Source organism: Bubalus kerabau, chromosome 1 (assembly GCF_029407905.1).
Source record: "Bubalus kerabau isolate K-KA32 ecotype Philippines breed swamp buffalo chromosome 1, PCC_UOA_SB_1v2, whole genome shotgun sequence".
Taxonomy (NCBI): Eukaryota; Metazoa; Chordata; class Mammalia; order Artiodactyla; family Bovidae; genus Bubalus; species Bubalus kerabau.
In genome coordinates, this window is record NC_073624.1 from 169,139,348 (window position 1) to 169,162,431 (window position 23,084).

A 23,084-nucleotide genomic window follows, 5' to 3' on the forward strand; every position below is an offset into this window, starting at 1 on the left:
AAAAACCAGAGTTTCTGTCCTGCAAATGTATCCTATACAAATGGTTTAGGTGATTTACATCATCTTCTAGCCAGAAGACCTATTAACATTTTATGACTCTTGACAAAGACTTATCAACCGTAAGACTTATTTTCTCTAAGAGTAATTATTTTAAGGTTTGGCCCCATCTTTCGAAGATAAAATTGCATTCCTATAGGGCAGATGTGTAATGGGATTACAACAAAGGAAATAATTTATTACCTTAAGGGTCTAAAGTTAGTAACACCAAGGCCACTACTTATTTCTTCTACATACCAACTATATTAATTAATACACATTCAAGGATACAATTCAGGGGATGTGGAAACTTGGCAACAAGCATTGGTTCATCAATGAAATCTTTTACTAGTTTTATTCTGACAGTTTCTAACTCTCTGAGAGGCTCTAAGCTATTTGAATATCTTAAGCTTCCCATGCCTCTCAAGGCTCGGAGACTGTAAACAATTGTATGCATTGCTGTAGGAGACCGGGTAAACTTGTCAGGCGAGTTAGAGAGCCATCTGACGTGTTTGGATTTAAACACTCCTAATTGCCCAGGAACTTTATTAATTGGAGCTGTAAGTTAGCTCTTTGACAGAGAGAGTGAGATGGTGGTGGGGGACAGCCCCCAGTAAAGTCAGAGGGGAGAGCACAAAGCAATAAAGTAGGCAGACTCTGGTTTTGGGGGGTAGATGCTCAAGAATATCCGGGAGGACTCCCGAGGCTCGATCCCGCCTTTGTGTATGCCCAGCCTCCTTCCTCATGACCTTTGTCACAAGTGGAATGTCTCTCGCCGGCTCCCGGCATCTCCCCGTTTTTTATTTCTTAAAACAGCCAGATGTAGCTCAGTCGCGAGCCTCTGAAAACTCTGCCGAAGAATCCTGACAATACAAGGAAGAATGATTATGAGAAGCAGAATTAAAGCAGCCACCGCAGCATAGCTAAAGACATTAGACAGAATATTCTTTCCTGAGATGTAGTTAGGGAACGTATGGAAGAAATCATTTGCTGTTCCAGCAGCAGTAAAATCTAATCGGGAGTGCTCCATGGTTGCTATTTGATAGTGAAGTTTCCCTACGTCTCAACCAATGTCAGAGCTGTTCCAGATACCTGAAATATGGTTTTTAATCTTTTCCCATTCAAAATCTGTCTCATTTACTTTCAGGGGTGTTCCACATATCCACCGATAGTCAGCATGACAAGACAATGCCATTTTCACCTTTAAAGCCTGCAATTCAGTCCCAATATGTATTACTGCTTCCTCTAGGGCGTCTACCCTCATTTCTAATTTTCTCTCTATAGCTTCCTGTGTTGCCAATGTTAAAGAAACATTTTTGGACATAGAATCAACATATTGAGCAGTATGTACTTGTTGAGTCAATGATATTGCTGCCACAGTAACAGAAGTGATTGCACTTATCAAAGCTGCTGTTCCCAAGATAATTAAGCCCACAAACCGTCGTGTTTGCATTAAATCCTGTAGTTGTTGTAATACAGCAAGACCATAATTCAATAAGTGGTTACATCATAAGATAAGGTGGATGTTGTAGCATTACAAAGGAGCAAACATTATATTGAGGGTTTAAACAAGATGAACCAGGGAGCAGCTGTAGGCGTCAGCCCGGGGGAGCAGTGTCCCCAGCATCAGGAGGCAGAACGCGAGCGGCAGGCTGTGGGCCAAGGCGCCTATGGTGGGCGGAGGGGCAGGGTTCGTGGTTTAGGGCTAGCCGCCACCGCTTGGGCTCAGGGCGGTCCCCTCTCGCCGGTGGGGCCACGCTGGTCTGGACGGCACTCCGCGGGTGCGCTTTCCTCTCTGGCCCTCACTCGCTGCACAGACTTCTTTGCTCTAGGTCACGGGGTGCAGCGAGGTGGGTGCGAGGCGCTGCTGGTGGCACGGAGGCGAGAGCTGCCTGGGGGAGGGGGAGCGAGCGAGTGCGCGCGCCGCGAACCTGGTCTTTGGGGAATGTGACATGACGAATTTGTCTGAGATCCAAACCGGAGAATCTGCATTCTGTAGAAATATACAAGCATACCCTCTCCCACAAGTTAGCAACACATCTGGCCTTTTTCACTCTCCCGTAAGGAGGCCTTTTTACTTGACCAGGGGCCGAGTCGTAGCCTGTAATTCAGGCATCTAGTGTCTCATCATTGTAGTCTGCCCCTGTGTGTTTACGTTTAAGTGATTAATTACAATTGGAACATAACTTCACTATTTGTCTAGCTGTTTCCCTATGGATATGTTAATTTAGGTCTAATGTTTAGTTTAGGTCTCTGTATAAATTTAAGTAATAAATGTATAATCTCCTTATCTCATTTTGGTATACAGGTATACAGATAGACCTAAATGCAAAATGCATTTATATATGTATTTATATATGGCAACAAGTATAAAGTTATTGACATATAATATATATAAATCAATATACTTGAATTAATCTTTATAATTAATATATTAATTAATATATATTACAACAATACAACACATACACAGCTAATACCAACCAACACAAACCAATATACTGTAATAATACATGTCACACATTTATAATTATACAGTATATAGAACATTTATCATCACAGCACATCAATCCATACCAATTAATATCAGCCACACACACATTATATTCTGCCATATATATTTAATTATACAGTATATATATATGTGTGTGTATATAGTATACATATTAATTTATATACAAATTAATTAAGTATAGATCTATAAATAGAATTAGGTATACCTTTATTATATTTTATTTATACCCATACCTAATTAGGCAAACTGTAATTAGGCAAATACATTTATATTATGTATTTATAACAATATATAAAGTATTGTTAAATGTACCACCTGTACAGCATCTCCACCCCACATACCACTTTCTCTAATCCCACGAACTCATTTTCAGTATTATGTGTTGGCCAGGAGCTGGGCCAGTCTTTCCCAGCAATGTTAAGAGACGTCTGTTCCTGTGTCTAATAGCCCTGGCGTTTTATTCTCTTGAATTAAAAGATCTTTTAAAGGCCTTGGAACTGTAATTTCCTGCACCCAAAAGGCTAGATCACTAAATCCGAATGTTTTGTGGCTCTTAGATTGAGAAGTCAAGTTTTTCCTTGTCTGATAGTAAGGTAAAAGTAAAAGCTGTGTTACTCTTTGACCTTTATTAATTTGTACAGTTTTGATAGGCAGTGAGATCAAGACTTTAATTTCTCAATATCATCAGAATCTACTACACCATGCACCAGCGAAATTTCTTTTCTTTCTTTTTTTTTTATTTAATTTTTTTTTAAAAGAAAGTGAGCTACGCCCCAGGACAAATCTTACAATGTCCTCAGATAGGGGGCCAGCCACTCCGGTTGGAATTGGAGTAAGTGGCACATCAGGGGTTAATATTGTTATTAAATCTCCTTGCCTTTTCGCTTTTCTCCTAGCCTGGGTGAGACCCCCCTGAGGGAGTTTTCTCCAAGGAGCACGCTCTGAATATTGTGTACTAAAAGCTCCTTTGTTTAAAAAACTTTTTATCTTCCTCAGTCTTAGGCAACACTTTGGGAGGCTTTGGGGGCAAAGTGGGGAACTCCTGGGTCCTGGGAGGCACAATCAAAGGCGGTGGTGGTCTCCTTAAATCAGAAAGTGGTGGATAAGTTTTTTAAAGGTTTGCGCAGAGGGGGAGGGAGCTCGCCAGGGCTCTCGGCCGCAGCGTCCTGTAAGCCCTCTCCTTCCTCGGGAGGTAGACCACTTTCTCCCTCCTTTTTTTTTTTTTTCAATGGCAGAAAATATGATCTGTGCAGTAAATGGAGACTCACCACCATCCACCTCTATAGCCTCCCCCATAGGCTATTTAACAGCCTCGTGATGGAGGTCCAGGACATTTCTAATCATATTCCACAGTCAATAAATATTTGTCTATTCTTAGATGCAGAGAAATCCATTTTTAATTTTTTTTTAATTTTAGAGAATATTTTTATTTATTTTGTAACCTCTTTACCCTGGCTAAACTTCAGAGGGGACTAGAAAAGAAGCCTCAAGGTGAGGATCGAGTTCATCCTTGGGACTAGAGAAAATCCTTCTCCGGGAAACTCCTAGCGGTGGCCCTTTACCCCGACATGGAGGAGGAGGCATAGGGGGATGGGAGCGTCCCGAAGTTTTCCTCTTCTGTTCCGGAGATCCTTTAACTGTTTGGTAACTAAATCTTACGAACTGTCTGATCGGGGATGTTTCCCTCAACCGCCTAGGAGCGAATGGTCTGATTAGGGATGTTTTCTTAAACTTTTAGGAGCATCTTTAGCTAAAAAAAAAAAAAAAAAAAAATCCTCATCAGAATGGCATCGAGCTGCTGTTTCCTCTAAACCTTTTTCAAATTGAGGGGAGAGCTGATCTTTCTTTTCATCCCTATCTTTTACATGCTCATTGGCAGTCATAGCGGCTAGCCATTCATTTAGCTGTCGATAGCTAGGTATAGCCTCTTCATTTTCACTTTTCTTTATAACAGGTACCTTTTCAGATTTGCTTTTTTGTTTAACAGGTACTTTTCCAACTTTACTTTCCTCTTTAACAGGTACCTTTTCAAATTCATGAGCTGGATCTAAAACATCTCTAGTCATATTCCACAGAGGAAAGGTGTAAGTAGGGATTTTTTCCAAACCTTGCTGAGCACAATAAGCTCTTAGCTGTTTTCCTAGTTTTTTCAAGATATCTACGTTAACAGTGCCTTGTTGTAGAAACCAAGGGCAGTGGTCTTGTACAAATGTAAAAAATGATTGAATGGAAGATGTTTTAACCTTGATTCTTCTTTTACTTAATAACTGTAAAATTACTCCTATAAAGAGCTGTCTTTCATTTGATTCAGTGTTGCCCATGTCAGAAAATTAAGGATAGTAAAAGATTTTGCTTTTAGCTATCTAAAGATTAGGCCCTTTTTGTCAGCCTTTTTAGAAACCGTTTTTCCTCTCTAACTCTTCAACACTTCCCACTCCTCTCGCCCTGTCTATTCTACAGGGGGATCTGCAGCCCCCTAAGTGGGATCCTATCTGTCCCGAAAACTGAACACTGGGGGAATGGGGTTGGGGATTTACCTTCAAAATGCCTGTCTCGGGCGCCACCTGCAGAGGTCCAGCCCCAGCTGATCCAGGGTATTTGAAGGGAAGATGGAGTAGGCGACCTATTTATATATTTATTTATTCATCAAAGATATAAAGAGTAATAGAATGAGGATAGCTCAGTAGGAAAATTCAGTGGAGAAAAGCAGCTGAGTAGTTTGGTTTATGCGGAAAATCAATATAACCCATGACACCAGGTTAGCTCTGACCACGGAGGCTGCAAGTGCCCTCTAGAATAGAGGAAGGTGCCCCACCTTAGACACCTTATCGAGTAGGTCTTCGAAGCCCAGGCAAATAAATGATCGCAGAGGATATCCGCGCTCCAGATGGACACTCATCTGAAAATTGAGGGGAATAATGACATGGGGAGACCAAGCGTTGGCGAGCAAGGCCCGTAACTTTATTTTCAACACAGGTTTTAATACCCTAAGTTACACATAGAGGATAATAGGGGATGCAAAGTCAGCAGTCTTTAATCCTTATCAAAAACCAGGGTTTCTTTTCTGCAGATTTATCGTATTAAAATGGTTTAGATGATTTACATCATTTTCTGGCCAGAAGACCTATTAACATTTTATGACTCTTGACAAAGACTTATCAACCATAAGAGTTATTTTCTCTAAGAGTAATTGTTTAAGGTTTGGCGCCATCTTTCGAAGATAAAATTGCATTCCTATAGGGAGGATGTGTAATGGGTTTACAACAAAGAAAAGAATTTATTACCTTAAGGGTCTAAAGTTACTAACATCAAGGCCACTACTTATTTTTTCTACATACCAACTATATTAATTAGCACACATTCAAGGATACAATTCAGGGGATGTGGAAACTTGGCAAAAAGCATTGGTTCATCAATGAAATCTTTTACTAGTTTTATTCTGACAGTTTCTAACTCTCTGAGAGGCTCTAAGCTATTTGAATATCTTAAACTTCCCGTGCGTCTCGAGGCTGGGAGACTGTACACAATCGTATGCATAGCTGTAGGAGACCGGGTAAACTTGTCAGGCGAGTTAGAAAACCATCTGAGGGGTTTGGATTTAAACACTACTAATTGCCCAGGAACATTATTAGTTGGAGCTGTAAGTTAGCTCTTTGACAGAGAGAGTGAGATGGTGGTAGGGGACATCCCCAGTAATGTCAGAGGTGAGAGAACAAAGCCATAAAAAAGGCAGACTTTGGTTTTTGGGGGTAGATGCTCAAGAATATACGGGGGAACTCCCGGAGGCTCGATCCCGCCTTTGCGTATGCCGAGACTCTTTCCTCATGACATTTGTCACGAGTGGAATGTCTCTCGCTGGCTCCCGGCAATCTTCCATTGCACCAAACGCAGTGGAGTCCCGAGAGGCCCCTCCCAACACCACAGTATCAGTGTCTTCTCAGAGGCACCCTGAGGAACTCCCTGAGGTCACCGGCACAAGTCGAGGGAACACAGGGTCTCCTGCCGCAACCCGAGAAAGACCTCAAGAGTCCATCTTCAACGCGTCTTGAGGACGGATTCCCCTACCATGACTCGAGAGCAATGACACGCTCCCCCTCGCCATGCGCATGGACACCTGACTTCCCTGGCGCCACATGAGAGGCTCCCTGAGCTCCCCGTCATACCTCGTGAGAAACCCCACACTGGCGCCACAGCTCGGGAAAACCCACGAGACGCCACCGTCATCGCGAGATTGGGGACTTCTTTTCCTGCCTGACCTGGAGAGCAATCCCTGGTCCTTTCTCCAAACTTCACAGGAGGCTTTACTCCCTTTAGGCCACTCAATGGGCTCCAAGAGATACCTGTCGCGACTTGAGAGGAGAGCAGAGTACTTTGTTTCCCCTCGAGACGAGGCCTTACCTCGGGTGAGTCTGGAATGCAACCCCGAGATCCCTGTTGCCCCTGGAGAGGAACATTATGTCCTGGACAAAAGCCTAGATGAGGTCTATTTTGCCCTACAGTGACTCGAGAGCAACACCCATCTCTCCCTCGCAATTCGAATGGAAGATTGGTCTTCACTGGGCCAACACAAGAGGAAGTCTGAATTTCCCGTTGTAACTCAAGAATCCCACCGCAACTCTTAAAAACCATGTGGTTCCCCATTCATCGCATTATGAGGCCTTTGCCCGCTACAGAGTCTCAAGAGAAGTCCCATGTTTCTTCATAAAGTTCGAAATGCTACTTGGCACCCTTGATGCGACCCCAAAAGTTCCCCAATATACCGGTCTCACTCCAAGGGAACACCGAAGTTCCTGGCACCACTTCATTTGAGCCCCTTCTCCGCTCCTGATCACGGCAGGAAGGTCGATCCCCCTGCTTTGTCTAGAAGGGGTTCCCGACCTTCATGGCGCACCTCAGGAAGAGGCCAGTCTCACGAAGAAATTCGAGACGTAGCGTCGTGTTGGTGCCACGTGCCGAAAGACCACGATTTCTCGGTCTTGCTCTTGATAAGAACCCGATGCCCGGACACCTCTTCTATGGCAACCCTGTGGATGAAGGCACTACACGAGGGGGCACTGGCAACCCTGTTCATCGTCCGGAAAATCCCACAGGATCCACATACAGCTCCACAACTGGCCTGTCACCCCTTAAACAACGAGAGAGGCAAGCAGAGTTCCCTTCCTCAGACAAGACGAGGCCTGAGTATCCAATCCCAACTCTGCAGGCATGCTTCAATCTGAGTCAGAAATGGAGAGGAAACCTGAGGTTCCTGCCTCAACCCGAGATGAGGCCCTCTTCCATTAAAACAAACCCAGTGGAGTCCCGAGAGGCCACTCCCATCTCCACAGTATCCCTGACTTCTCATAGGCATTCTGATAAGCTCCTTGAGGCCACCGGCAAACGTCGAGGGAAATAAGGGTTTCCTGCCACAATCGAAGAAAGACCTCGAGAGTCCTTCTTCAATGCGTCTTGAGGTCAGATTCCCCTACCATGACTCGAGAGCAATAACGCGCTCCCCCTCGCCATGCACATGGAGACCTGACTTCCCTGGCGCCACATGAGAGGCTCCCTGAGCTCCCTGACGTACCTCGTGTGAAAACCCCGCACTGGCGCCGCACCTCGAGAAAACCCACAAGACCCCTCCGTCATCGCGAGATGAGGGCCATCTTTTCCTGCATGGCCTGGAGAGCAGTCCCAAGTCCTCTCTCCAAACTTCACAGGAGGCTTGACTCCCTTTAGGCCACAAAGTGGGCTCCAAGAGGTGCCCGTCGCGACTCGAAAGGAGAGCGGAGGCCTTTGCTTCCCTTCGACACGAGGCCTGACTCCCTGGTTGAGTCTGGAATGCAAACCTGAGATCCCTGTGGCGCTTGGAGAGGAACATTAGGTCCTGGACACAAGCCTAGATGAGGTCTCCTTTGCCCTGCAGTGACTCGAGCGCAACCCCCAGCTCTCGCTCGCAACTCGAATGGATGATTGGACTTCCCTGGCCCAACACAAGAGGAAGCCTGAAATCCCCGTCGTAACTCGAGAATCCCGCCGCAACTCGGGAAAACCCACAAGACCCCTCCATCATCGCGAGCTGAGGGCCTTCTTTTCCTGCATGGCCTGGAGAGCAATCCCGGGTCCTCTCTCCAAACGGAAGAGGAGGCTGGACTCCCTTGAGGCTGCTCAGGGGGCTCCAAGAGACCCGCGTCGCGACTCGAGAGGAGAGCGCAGTCCTTGGCTTCCCCTCGAGACGAGGCCTGACTGCCCTGGGGAGCCTGAAATGCAACCCCGAGATCCCTGCCTTCCCTGGAGAGGAATATGAGGTCCCGGACACACGTCAAGGTGAGGTCTATACGGCCCTGCAGTGACTCGAGCGCAACCCCCAGCTTTCCCTCGCAACCCGAGGGGAAGATTGGGCTTCCCAGGGCCAACCCAAGGGGAAGGCTGAGATCCCCGTCGTAACTCGAGAATGCCGCCGCAACTCGAGAAAAACCACGTGGTCCCCACCTCTTGGCAAGATGAGGCCCTTGCCCGACACGGCATCTCAAGGGAAGTCCCCTGTTCCGCCCTGAAGGGCGAAGCGGTCCCTGACAGCCTTCCTGCGACCCCCAAAAGTCCCCCGACACGCCGGGGTCCCCCGAGGGGAACACCGAGTGTCCCGTCACCGCTTCCTCTGAACCCCTTCTCTCCTCCTGATCGCGACAGGAGAGGCGATTCCCCTGCGTGGTCTGGAAGGGGTTCCCGGCCTTCCCGGCGCACCTCAGGATGAGGCCGGTCTCACGAGGAAATTCGAGATGAGCCACGTGGGTGGGACCACATGCCGAACGCCCCCGATTCCCCGGTCCGCTCTTGAAATGAACCCGATGCCCGGACACCTCTTTGAAGGAAACCCTTTGGGGGAAGGCACAAAACGAAGGGGCACTGACACCCCCATGCATCTTCTGGAAACACCCGCAGGTTCCACACACAGCTTGTCCAGGGCCCTGAGACCCCCTGAACGACTCGAGAGGCAAGCAGAGTTCCGTTACTCAGACAAGACGAGGCCTGACTCTCCTGTCCCAACTCTGCAGGGACCCTGCGGTCGGAGTCAGAAATGGAGAGGAAGCCTGAGGTTCCTGCCTCCAATCGAGATGAGGCCCTCTTTCATTTCGTCAAACCTAGTGGAGTCCCGAGAGGCCCCTCTAACTCCTCAGCATCCCTCACCTCTCAGAGGCACCTGGGAAGTTCCCTAAGGTCCCCTGTAGAGGTCGATGGAAACGAGTGTTTCCCGCCCCAACCCAAGAAAGACCTTGAGAGTCCTTCTTAAATGCCTCTTGAGACCCTAGTCCCTCCCATGACTCGAGAGCAATGACGCGATCTGCCTGGCCACACGCATGGAGTCAGGCTTCTCTGGCGCCGCACGACAGGCTCCCTGAACTCCCCATCATATCTCGTGAGAAACCCCACACTGGCGCCGCAGCTCGAGAAAACCCATGAGACGCCCCCGTCATCACGAGAGGAGGGCCATCTTTAACTGCATGGTATGCAGATCAAGCGTGAACCTTCTGTCCAAGCTACACAGGACGCTTGACTCCCTTTAGGCCACTCATTGGGCTCCAAGAGTTATGCGTCCCGACTCGAGAGGATAGTGGAGTCCTTTGCTTCCACTCGAGATGAGGCGTGACCCACCGGGTGAGACTGGAATGCGACCCCGATATCCCTGTCGCCCCTGGAGAGGAACATTACGTCCTGGACCCAAGCCTAGATGAGGAATCTTTGCCCTGAAGTGACTCGAGAGCAACCCACAGCTCTCTCTGACAAGTTGAATGGAAGATTGGACTTCCTGGGCCAACACAAGAGGAAGCCTGAATTCCCCGTTGTAACTCGAGAATCCCGCCTCAACTCGAGAAAAACCACGTGTTTCCCTCGTCATCGCAATATGAGGCCCTTGCCCGCTAGAGCATCTCCAGAGAATTCCCACGTTCCGTCTTGAAGTGCGAAACTGTACTTGGCACCCTTGATGCGACCTCAAAAGTGCCGTGACATACCGGTCTCACTCGAGGGGACCACCGAGGTTCCCGGCACCACTTCATCTGAGCCCCTTCTCCCCTTCTGATCGCGAGCGGTGGGTCGATTCCCCTGCTTTGTCTGCAAGGGGTTCCCGAGCTTCCAGGCGCACCTCAGGATGAGGCCGGTCTCCCGAGGAAATTCGAGACGTAGCCTCGTGGGTGGTACCACATGCTGAAAGACCCCAATTTTCCGATACGCTCTTGAAAAGAACCCGATGCCCGGAAACCTCTTTGAAGGCAACCCTGTGGATGAAGGCACAACACGAAGGGGCACTGACACCCCCGTGCATCGTCTGGAAAAACCCGCAGGTTCCACACTCAGCTCAACAAGTGGCCTGTCACTCCGTGAACAACTCGAAAGGCAAGGGGAAATCCATTCCTCCACAGAAGACGAGGCGTGACTCTCTTCTCCATACTCTGCAGGTACCCTGCGACCCGAGTCAGCTATGGAGAGGACCCCTGAGGTTCCTGCCTCCATTCGAGATGAGGCCCTCTTCGATTGCACCAAACCCAGTTGAGTAACGAAAGGCCCCTCCCAAATCCACAGTGTCCCTGACTTCTCAGAGGCACCCTTAGAAGTTGCCTGAGGTCACCGACACAAATCAAGGGAACCTAGGGTTCCCTGCCGCAACCCGAGAAAGATCTCAAGAGTCCTTCTTCAATGCGTCTTGAGGCCCGATTCGCCTACTATGACTCGAGAGCAATCACGCACTCCCCTTCACCACACGCACGGAGACCTGACGTCCCTAGCACCACACGAGAGGCTCTCTGAGCTCCCCGTTGTACCTCGTGAGAAATCTGATACTGGCGCCGCAGCTGGAGAAAACCCACGAGATGCCCCCGTCATCGCGAGATGAGGGCCTTTTTTCCTGCATGGCCAGGAAAACAATCCCGTGTCATCTCTCCAAACTCCATAGGAGGCTTCACTCCCTTTACGCCACGCAGTGGGCTCCAAGAGATACCCGTCGCGACTCGACAGGAGAGCGGAGTCCTTTTTTACCCCTCAAGACGAGGCCTGACTCTCCGGGTGAGTCGAGAATGCAACCCTGAGATCCCTGTTGGCCCAGTAGTGGAACACTAGGTCCTGGACACAAGCGTAGATGAGGTCTATTTTGCCCTGCAGTGACTGGAGAGTAATCCCCAGTTCTAACTTGCAACTCGAATGGAATACTGGATTTTCCTGGCGCCACACAAGAGGCTCCCTGAGATCCCCGTGGTACTTCATGAGACACCCCACACTGGTGCCGCAGCTCGAGAAAACCCACGAGACGCCACCGTCATCTCGAGATGAGGGCCTTCTTTTCCTGCATGGCCTGGAGTCCAATCCCGAGTCCTCTCTCCAAACTCCACAGGAGGCTTGACTCCCTTTAGTACACACAGTGGGCTCCAAGAGATACCCATCGCGACTCGAGACGAGAGCGGAATTCTTTGCTTACCCTCGAGGTGAGAACTGACTCCCCGGATGAGTCTGGAATGCAAACCCGAGATCCCTTTCGCCCCTGGAGAGCAACGTTAGATCCTGGACACAAGCCTAGATTAGGTCTCTTTTGCCCTGCAGTGACTCTAGCGCAATCCCCAGCTCCCCCTCGCAACCCGAATGGAAGATTGGATTTCAAGGCCAACAAGAGGAAGCCTAAATTCGCGGTCATAACTCGAGAATCCCGCCGCAACTCGAGCAAAACCACGTGGTTCTCCCGTCATCGCAAGATGAGGCCCTTGCCCGCTACAGCGTTTCAAAAGATGTCCCAGGTTCCGTCTTGAAATGCGAAACGGTACTTGGCACCCTTGATGCGACCCCATAAGTCCCCCAACACGCCGGTCTCACTCAAGGGGAACACCGAGGTTCCCGGCACCACTTCATTTAAGCCCCTTCTCCCCTCCTGATCGTGACCGGTGGGTCGATTCCCCTGCTTTGTCTGCAAGGGGGCCCGACCTTCCCTGCACAACTCAGGATGAGGCCGGTCTCATGGGGAAATTCGATACGTAGCTTTGTGGGTGGTGCCACTTGCTGAAAGACTCCAATTTCCCGGTCCGCTCTTGATAAGAATCCGATGCTCGGACACCTCTTGGAAGGCAGCCTTGAGTATGAAGGTACAACACGAAGGGGCACTAACACACCTGTGCATCATCCGGAAAAACGGGCAGGTTACACACACAGCTCGACAAGTGGCCTGTCACCTCGAGAACAACTCGAGAGGCAAGAGGAGTCCCATCCTCCAGAAAAGACGAGGCCTGACTCTCCTGTACCAACATGCAGGGACCTTGCGATCTGAGTCAGAAATGGAGAGGAACACTGAGGTTCCTGCTTCAACTCGAGATGAGTCCCTCTTACATTCCACCAAATGCAGAGGAGTCTCGAGAGGCCCCTCCAAACTGCACAGTATCCCTGACTTCTCAGAGGCACTCTGAGAAGCTCCCTGAGGTCGCAGGCACAAGTCAAGGGAACCCTGGGTTTTATGCAGTGACCCGAGAAAGACCTCGAGAGTCCTTCTTCAACCCGTCTTGAGGCCCGATTACCCTACCATGACTCGAGAGCGATGACGAGCTCCCCTTAGCCATCTCATGGGGACCTGACTTCCCTGGCGCCACACGAGAGGCTCCCTGAGCTCCCTCTCGTACCTCGTCAGAAACCCGGCAGTAGCGCAGCAGTCTAGAAAACCCACGAGACGCCGCCATCATCGCGAGATGAGGGCCTTCTTTTCCTGCATGGCCTGGAGAGGAATCCCGAGTCCTCTATCCAAACACCACAGGAGGCTTGACTCCCTTTAGGGCACACAGTGGGCTCCAAGAGATACCCATCGCGACTCAAAAGGACAGCGGAGTTCTTTGCTTCCCCTCGAGACGAGGCCTGATTCCCCGGGTGAGTCTGGTATGCAACCCCAAGATCCCTGTCGCCCCTAGGGACGAGCATTAAGTCCTGGACACAAGCCTAGATGAGGTCTATTTTGCCCTGCAGTGACTCGAGAGCAATCCCCTGCTCTCCCTTTAAACTCGAATGGAAGATAGGACTTCCCTGGCCCAACACATGAGGAAGACTGTATTCCCCGTCGAAACTCGAGAATCCCGCCACAACTCGAGAAACGCCACGTGGTTCCCCCGTCATCCCAAGATGAGGCCCTTGCCCGCTACAGCGTCTCAAGAGAAGTCCCACGTTCCGTCTTGAAGTGCGAAACGGTATTGGCACCCTTGATGCGCCCTCAAAAGTTCCTCGACACACCAGTCTGACTCGAGGAGAACACCGAGGTTCCCGGCACCACTACATCTGGGTCCCTTCTCCCCTCCTGATCGCGACAGGAGGGTCGATTCCCCTGTTTTGTCTTGAAGGGGTTCCCGCCTTTCCCGGGGCATCTCAGGATGAGGCCGGTCTCACGAGGATATTCGAGACATAGCCACGTGGATGGTGACACATGCCGAAAGACCCCGATTTCCCGGTCCGCTCTTGATAAGATCCTGATGCCCGGACACCTCTTTGACGATAACCCTTTTGATGAAGGCACAACACTTAGGGGCACTAACACCCCTGGGTATCGTCCGGAGAAACCCGCAGGTACCACACACAGCTCGAGAAGTGACCTGTCACCCCGTGAACAACTGGAGAGGCAAGCAGAGTTCCATTCCTCCACACAAGACGAGGCCTGACTCTCCTGTTCGAACTCTGCAGCGAAACTGCGATCCGAGTCAGATCTGGCCCAGGGGAAGTCAGGAGAGGAAACATGAGTTTCCTGCCTCCACTCGAGATGAGGCCCTCTTCCATTGCACCGAACCCAGTGGAGTCCCGAGAGGCCCCTCCCAACTGCACAGTATCCCTGACTTCTCAGAGGCACCCTTAGACCTTCCTGAGATCACCGGCACAAGTCGAGGGAACCAAGGGTTTCCTGCCCCAACCCGTAAAAGACCTCGAGAGTCCTTCTTCAACGCGTCTTGAGGTGCGATTCCCCTACCATGACTCGCGAGCAATGACGCGCTCCCCCTAGCCACGCGCATAGAAACCTGACTTCCCTGGCGCCACAGGAGAGGCTCCCTGAGCTCCCCATTATACCTCATTAGCAACACCACACAGGAGCTGCAGCTCGAGAATACCCACGAGACGCCCTAGTCCTCACGAGATGAGAGCCTTCTTTTGATGTATGCCCTGGAGAGCAATCCTGAGTCCTCTCTCCAAACTCCACAGGAGGCTTGACTCATTTTAGGCCACACAGTGAGCTCCAAGATATACCCGTCGCGACTTGACAGGAGAGCGGTGTCCTTGGCTTCCCCTCGAGACGAGGCCTGACTCCCTGGGTGAGTCGAGAATGCAATGCTGAGATCGCTTTCGCCCCAGCAGAGGAACATTAGGTCCTGGACACAAGCCTAGATGAGGTCTATTTGGCCCTGCAGTGTCTCGAGAGCAATCCCCAGTTCTAACTCACAATTCGAATGAAAACTGGACTTCCCTGGGCCAGTTGAAGAGGAAGCCTGAATTCCCGGTTGTAACTCGAGAATCCCGCCCCAACTCAAGAAAAACCACGTGGTTCCCCCGTCATCGAAAGATGAGGCCCTTGCCTGCTACAGCGTCTCAAGAGAAGTCCCATTTTCCGTATTGATGAGCGAAAAGTTACTTGGAACCCTTGATGCGACCCCAAAAGTTCCCCGACATACCAGTCTCACTTGAGGAGAACACCGAGGTTCCCGGCACCACTTCATCTGAGACTCTTCTCCCCTCTTGATCGCGACAGGAGGTTCGATTCCCCTGCTTTGTCTGGAAGGCGTTCCCGACCTTCCTGGCGCACATCAAGATGAGGCCAGTCTCACGAGGAAATTCGAGACATAGCCTCGTGGGTGGTGCGGCATGCCAAAAGACCCCGATTCCCTGGTCCGCTCTTGATAAGAACCCGATGGCAGAACCCAACTCGAAGGCAATCCTGTGGAACAAGGCACAACACGAAGGGGCAGTGACACCCCAGTGCATCGTCCAGAAAAACCCGCAAGTTCCACATACAAATCGACAAGTGACCTGTCACCCCATGAACAACGCGAGAGTCAAGCAGAGTTCCATTACTCCACACAAGACGAGGCCTGACTCTCCTGTCCCAACTCTGCAGGGACTCTGCGATCCGAGTCAGATCCGGCGCATTCGAAGCCAGGAGAGGAACCCTGAGGTTCCTGCCTCCATTCGAGATGAGGCCCTCTTCCATTGCACCAAACCCAGTGGAGTTCCGAGAGGCCCCTCCCAACTCCACAGTGACCCTGACTTCTCAGAGGCACGCTGAGAAGCTTCCTGAGGTCACTGGCACAAGTCGATGGAACCCAGGGTTTCCTGCTGCAACCCAAGAAAGACCTCGAGAGTCCTTCTTTAACACGTCTTCAGGCCCAATTCCCCTACCATGACTCGAGAACAATGACGGGCTCCCTCTCACCAAGTGCATAGAGACCTGACTGCCCTGGCACCACATGAGAGGCTCACTGAGCTCCCAGTCTTACTTCGTGAGAAACCCTACACTAGCGCCACAGCTCGAGAAAACCTACGAGACGCCCCAGTCATCGGGAGATGAGGGCCTTCATATCCTGCATTGCCTGGAGAGTAATCCCGTGTCCTCCCTCCAAACACCAGAGGAGGTTTGACTCCCTTTAAGCCACTCAGTGGGCTCCAAGACATACCCGTCCGACTCGAGAGGAGAGCAGAGTCCTTTGCTTCCCCTCGAGACGAGGCCTGACTCCAGGGTGAGTCTGGAATGCAACCCCGAGATTCCTGTCGCCCCTTGACATGAACATTAGGTCCTGCACACAAGCCTTGGTGGGGTCTCTTTTGCCTTCAGTGACTAGAGCGCACCTCCAGCTCTTCCTCGAATCTCGAATGGAAGATAAGACTTTTGTGGGCCAACACAAGAGGAAGCATGAATTCGCTGTGGTAACTCAAATATCCCACCGCAACTCGAGAAAAACCAAGTGGTTCCCCAGTCATTCCAAGATGAGGCCCTTGCCCGCTGGAGCACCCCAAGAGAAGTCCCACGTTCCAATTTGAAGAGCGAAACGGTTCTTGGAACGCGTTATGCGACCCCAAAAGTTACCCGACATACCTGTCTCACTTGAGGGAAACACCGAGGTTCCCAGCAGCACTTCATCTGAGCCACTTCTCCCCTCCTGATCGCCACAGGAGGGTCGAATCCTCTGCTTTGTCTGGAAGGGTTTCATGACCTTTGCGGCACACCTCAGGATGAGGCCGGTTTCATGAGGAAATTCGAGACTAGCCACGTGGGTGGTGCCAAATGCTGAACGACGCCGATTTCCCAGTCCGCTCTTCATAAGAACACAATGCCCGGACACCTCTTCGAAGGCAACCCTGTGGATGAAGACACAAAACGAAGTGTCACTGACACCCCCATAGATCGTCTGGAAAAACCTGCAGATTCCACACACAGTTTGACAAGGGGCCTGAAACCCCATGAACAACTCCAGAGGCAAGCGGAGTTCCATTCCTCAGAAAAGACATAGCCTAACTCTCCTGTCCCAACTCTGCAGGGACACTACGATCAGAGTCAGAATTGGAGAGGAAGCCTGAGATTTCTGCCTCCACTCGAGATGGGGCCCTCTTCCATTGCGACAAACCCAGTGGAGTCCAGAGACGTCCTGCCAAATCCACAGCGTCCCTCACCTCTCAGAGGCACCCTGGGATGTTTCCTCAGGTCCCCGTCAGAAGTGGGGGGAAACGAGGGTTTCCCGCTGCAACCCGAGAAAGACATCGAGAGTCCTTCTTCAACGCGTCTTGAGGCCCTAGGCCCTCCCATGACTCGAGAACAATGACGCATTCCTTCTCGCCACGTGCATGGAGACATGACTTCCCTGACGCCGCACGAGAGGCTCCCTGAGATCCTCGTCGTGCCTCGGGAGAAAACCCCCACGGGTGCCGCAGCTCGAGGAAACCCCTGAGATGCCCCCGTCCTCGCGAGGTGAGGGCTTTCTTTTCCTGCCTGGCCTGGAGAGAAATCACGAGTCCACTCTAAAAAGTGAAGAGGAGGCTGGACTCCCTTGAGGCCACTCAGGGGGCAACAAGATATCCGCGTCGCGACTCGGGAGGAGAGCGGAGTCCTTTGCTTCCCCACGAGGCGAGGCCTGACTCCCCGGGGGAGCATGGGATGCAACCCCGAGATCCTTGTCCTCCCTGGAGAGGAGCATTAGGTCCTGGACACACGACTAGATGAGGTCTCTTTGGCCCTGCAGTGACTCGAGCGCAACCCCCAGGTTTCCCTCGCCACTAGAATAGAAGATTCGGCTACCCAGGGCCGACACAAGAGGAAGCCTGTAATCCCCCTTCGTAACACGAGAATCCCGCCGCAACTCGAGAAAAACCACGTGGTTCCCACCTCTTCGCAAGATGAGGCCCTTGCCCGCCACGGCGTCTCAAGGGAAGTCCCCTGTTCCGCCCTGAAGGGCGAAACGGTCCCTGACAGCCTTCCTGCGACCCCCAAAAGTCCCCGACAGGCCGGGTTCCCTCGAGGGGAACACCGAGGGTCCCGGCACCGCTTCCTCTGAGCCCCTTCTCCCCTCCTGATCGCGACAGGAGAGGCGATCCCCCTGCGTGGTCTGGAAGGGGTTCCCGGCCTTCCCTGCGCACCTCAGGATGAAGCCGGTCTCACGAGGAAATTCGAGAGGAGCCACGTGGGTGGGGCCACATGTCGAACGCCCCCGATTCCCCGGTCCGCCCTTGAGAAGGACCCGAGGCCCGGAACCCTCTTCGAAGGCAATCCTGTGGGTGAAGGCACAACACGAAGGGGCACTGCCACCCCCGTGCATCGTCCGCAAAGACCCGCGGGTTCCACACACAGCTCGACGAGGGGCCTGAGACCCCCTGAGCAACTCGAGAGGCCAGCGGGGTTCCCTTCCTCAGACAAGACGAGGCCTGACTCTCCTGTCCCAACTCTGCAGGGACCCTGCGGTCGGAGTCCGAAACGGAGAGGAAGCCTGAGGTTCCTGCCTCCCCTCGAAGTGAGGCCTTCTTCCGTTGCGCCAGACCCAGCGGAGTCCCGAGGGGCCCCGCCACCTCCACAGGATCCCTCGCCTCTCAGAGGCACCCTGGGAAGTTCCCTAAAGTCCCCGGCAGAAGGCGAGGGAAACGAGGGCTTCCCGCCGCCCCCCGAGAAAGACCTCGAGAGTCCTTCTTCAACGCGTCTCGAGGCCCTAGTCCCCTCCCGTGACTCGAGAGCCATGACGCGCTCCCCCTCGCCACGCGCATGGAGACCTGACTTCCCTGGCGCCGCACGAGAGGCTCCCTGAGATCCTCGTCGTGCCTCGGGAGAAAACCCCCACGGGCGCCGCAGCTCGAGGAAACCCCTGAGACGCCCCCGTCCTCGCGAGCTGAGGGCCTTCTTTTCCTGCATGGCCTGGAGAGCAATCCCGGGTCCTCTCTCCAAACGGAAGAGGAGGCTGGACTCCCTTGAGGCTGCTCAAGGGGCTCCAAGAGACCCGCGTCGCGACTCGAGAGGAGAGCGGAGTCCTTGGCTTCCCCTCGAGACGAGGCCTGACTCCCCGGGGGAGCCTGGAATGCAACCCCGAGATCCCTGCCTTCCCTGGAGAGGAATATTAGGTCCCGGACACACGCCCAGGTGAGGTCTCTTCGGCCCTGCAGTGACTCGAGCGCAACCCCCAGCTTTCCCTCGCAACCCGAGGGGAAGATTGGGCTTCCCAGGGCCAACCCAAGGGGAAGGCTGAGATCCCCGTCGTAACTCGAGAATGCCGCCGCAACTCGAGAAAAACCACGTGGTTCCCACCTCTTGGCAAGATGAGGCCCTTGCCCGCCACGGCGTCTCAAGGGAAGTCCCCTGTTCCGCCCTGAAGGGCGAAACGGTCCCTGACAGCCTTCCTGCGACCCCCAAAAGTCCCCCGACACGCTGGGTTCCCTCGAGGGGAACACCGAGGGTCCAGGCACCGCTTCCTCTGAGCCCCTTCTCCCCTCCTGATCGCCACAGGAGAGGCGATTCCCCTGCGTAGTCTGGAAGGGGTTCCCGGCCTTCCCGCCGCACCTCAGGATGAGGCCGGTCTCACGAGGAAATTCGAGACGAGCCACGTGGGTGGTGCCACATGCCGAACGCCCCCGATTCCCCCGTCCGCCCTTGAGAAGGACCCGAGGCCCGGACCCCTCTTCGAAGGCAACCCTGTGGGTGAAGGCACAACACGAAGGGGCACTGCCACCCCTGTGCATCGTCCGCAAAGACCCGCGGGTTCCAAACACAGCTCGACGAGGGGCCTGAGACCCCCTGAGCAACTCGAGAGGCCAGCGGGGTTCCCTTCCTCAGACAAGACGAGGCCTGACTCTCCTGTCCCAACTCTGCAGGGACCCTGCGGTCGGAGTCCGAAACGGAGAGGAAGCCTGAGGTTCCTGCCTCCCCTCGAGGTGAGGCCCTCTTCCGTTGCGCCAGACCCAGCGGAGTCCCGAGGGGCCCCGCCACCTCCACAGGATCCCTCGCCTCTCAGAGGCACCCTGGGAAGTTCCCTAAGGTCCCCTGCAGAAGTCGAGAGAAACGAGGGTTTCCCGCCGCAACCCAAGAAAGAACTCGAGAGTCCTTCTTCAACGCGTCTTGAGGCCCTAGTCGCTTCCCATGACTCGAGAGTGATGACCAGCTCCCCCTCGTCATGCGCATGGAGACCTGACTTCCCTGGCGCCGCAGGAGAGGCTCCCTGAGGTCCTCGTCGTGCCTCGTGAGAAAACCCACACGGGTGCCGCAGCCTGAGGAAACCCATGAGACCCCCCGTCATCACGACCTGAGGGCCTACTTTTCCTGCCTGGCCTGGAGAGCAATCCCGAGTCCTCTCTCCAAACGGAAGAGGAGGCTCGACACCCTTGAGTGCACTCAGTGGGCTCCAAGAGATCCGTGTCTCAACTTGAGAGGAAAGCAGAGTCCTTTGCTTCCCCTCCAGGCGAGGCCTGACTCCCCGGGGGAGTCTGGAATGGAAACCCAAGATCCCTGTCTTCCCTTGAGAGGAATATTAGGTCCTGGACACACACCTCGATGAGGTCTCTTTGGCCCTGTAGTGACTCGAGCAGAACCCCCAGCTTTCCATCACAACTCGAATTGAAGATTGGGCTTCCCAGGGCCAACCCAAGAGGAAGCCTGAAATCCCCGTCGTTTTCGAGAATCCCGACGCAACTCGAGAAAAACGACGTGGTTCCAACGTCTTCACAGGATGAGGCCGTTGCCCGCTACAGCTTCTACAAGGAAGTCCCATGTTCCGCCCTGAAATGCGAAACGGCACCTGACACCCTTCATGCGACCCCCAAAAGTTCCCCGACACGCCGGGTTCCCTCGAGGGGAACACCGAGGGTCCCGGCACCACTTCATCTGAGCCCCATCTCTCCGCCTGATCGCGACAGGAGAGTCGATTCCCCTGCTTTGTGTGGAAGGTGTTCCCGGCCTTCCCGGCGCATCTCAGGATGATGCTGGTCTCACGAGGAAATTCGAGATGAGCCACGTGGGTGGTGCTACATGCCAAACGACCCCGATTTCCCGGTCCGCTCTTGAAATGAACCCGATGCCCGGACACCTCTTTGAAGGCAACCCTGTGGGGGAAGGCACAAAACGAAGGGGCACTGACACCCCCATGCATCTTCTGGAAACACCCGCAGGTTCCACACACAGCTCGACAAGGGGCCTGAGACCCCCTGAACAACTCGAGAGGCAAGCAGAGTTCCATTACTCAGACAAGACGAGGCCTGACTCTCCTGTCCCAACTCTGCAGTGACCCTGCGGTCGGAGTCAGAAATTTAGAGGAAGCCTGAGGTTCCTGCCTCCAATCGAGATGAGGCCCTCTTTCATTTCGTCAAACCTAGCGGAGTCCCGAGAGGCCCCTCTAACTCCTCAGTATCCCTCACCACCAGGAGGCACCTGGAAAGTTCCCTAAGGTCCCCGGTAGAGGTCGAGGGAAACGAGTGTTTCCCGCCCCAACCCAAGAAAAACCTGGAGAGTCCTTCTTAAATGCGTCTTCAGGCCCTAGTCCCTCCCATAACTCGAGAGCAATGACGCGATCTGCCTGGCCACATGCATGGAGGCCTGACTTCTCTGGCGCCGCACGAGAGGCTCCCTGAGCTCCCCATCATATATCGTGAGAAACCCCACACTGGCGCCGCAGCTCGAGAAAACCCATGAGACGCCCCCGTCATCACGAGAAGAGGGCCATCTTTAACTGCATGGTATGCAGATGAAGCGTGAACCTTCTGTCCAAGCTACACAGGACGCTTGAATCCCTTTAGGCCACTCATATGGCTCCAAGAGTTACGCGTCGGGACTCGAGAGGATAGTGGAGTCCTTTGCTTCCACTCGAGACGAGGCATAACCCACCGGGTGAGACTGGAATGCGACCCCGATATCCCTGTCGCCCCTGGAGAGGAATATTATGTCCTGGACCCAAGCCTAGATGAGGACTCTTTGCCCTGAAGTGACTCGAGAGCAACCCCCAGCTCTCTCTGACAAGTTGAATGGAAGATTGGACTTCCTGGGCCAACACAAGAGGAAGCCTGAATTCCCCGTCGTAACTCGAGAATCCCGCCGCAACTCGAGAAAAACCACGTGTTTCCCTCGTCATCCCAATATGAGGCCCTTGCCCGCTAGAGCATCTCCAGAGAATTCCCACGTTCCGTCTTGAAGTGCGAAACTGTACTTGGCACCCTTGATGCGACCTCAAAAGTGCCGTGACATACCGGTCTCACACGAGGGGAACACCGAGGTTCCCGGCACCACTTCATCTGAGCCCCTTCTCCCCTTCTGATCGCGACCGGTGGGTCGATTCCCCTGCTTTGTCTGCAAGGGGTTCCCAACCTTCCCGGCGCACCTCAGGATGAGGCCGGTCTCCCGAGGAAATTCGAGACATAGCCTCGTGGGTGGTACCACATTCTGAAAGACCCCAAATTTCCGGTACGCTCTTGAAAAGAACCCGATGCCCAGACACCTCTTTGAAGGCAACCCTGTGGATGAAGGCACAACACGAAGGGGCACTGACACCCCCGTGCATCGTCCGGAAAAACCAGCAGGTTCCACACTCAGCTCAACAAGTGGCCTGTCACTCCGTGAACAACTCGAAAGGCAAGCGGAGATCCATTCCTCCACAGAAGACGAGGTGTGACTCTCTTGACCATACTCTGCAGGTAGCCTGCGACCCGAGTCAGAAATGGAGAGGACCCCTGAGGTTCCTGCCTCCATTCGAGATGAGGCCCTCTTCGATTGCACCAAACCCAGTTGAGTAACGAAAGGCCCCTTCCAAATCCACAGTGTCCCTGACTTCTCAGAGGCACCCTGAGAAGTTGCCTGAGGTCACCGACACAAGTCGAGGGAACCCAGGGTTCCCTGCCGCAACCCGAGAAAGACCTCGAGAGTCCTTCTTCAATGCGTCTTGAGGCCCGATTCGCCTACTATGACTCGAGAGCAATCACGCACTCCCCTTAACCACACGCACGGAGACCTGACGTCCCTAGCACCACACGAGAGGCTCTCTGAGCTCCCCGTCGTACCTCGTGAGAAATCTGATACTGGCGCCGCAGCTGGAGAAAACCCACG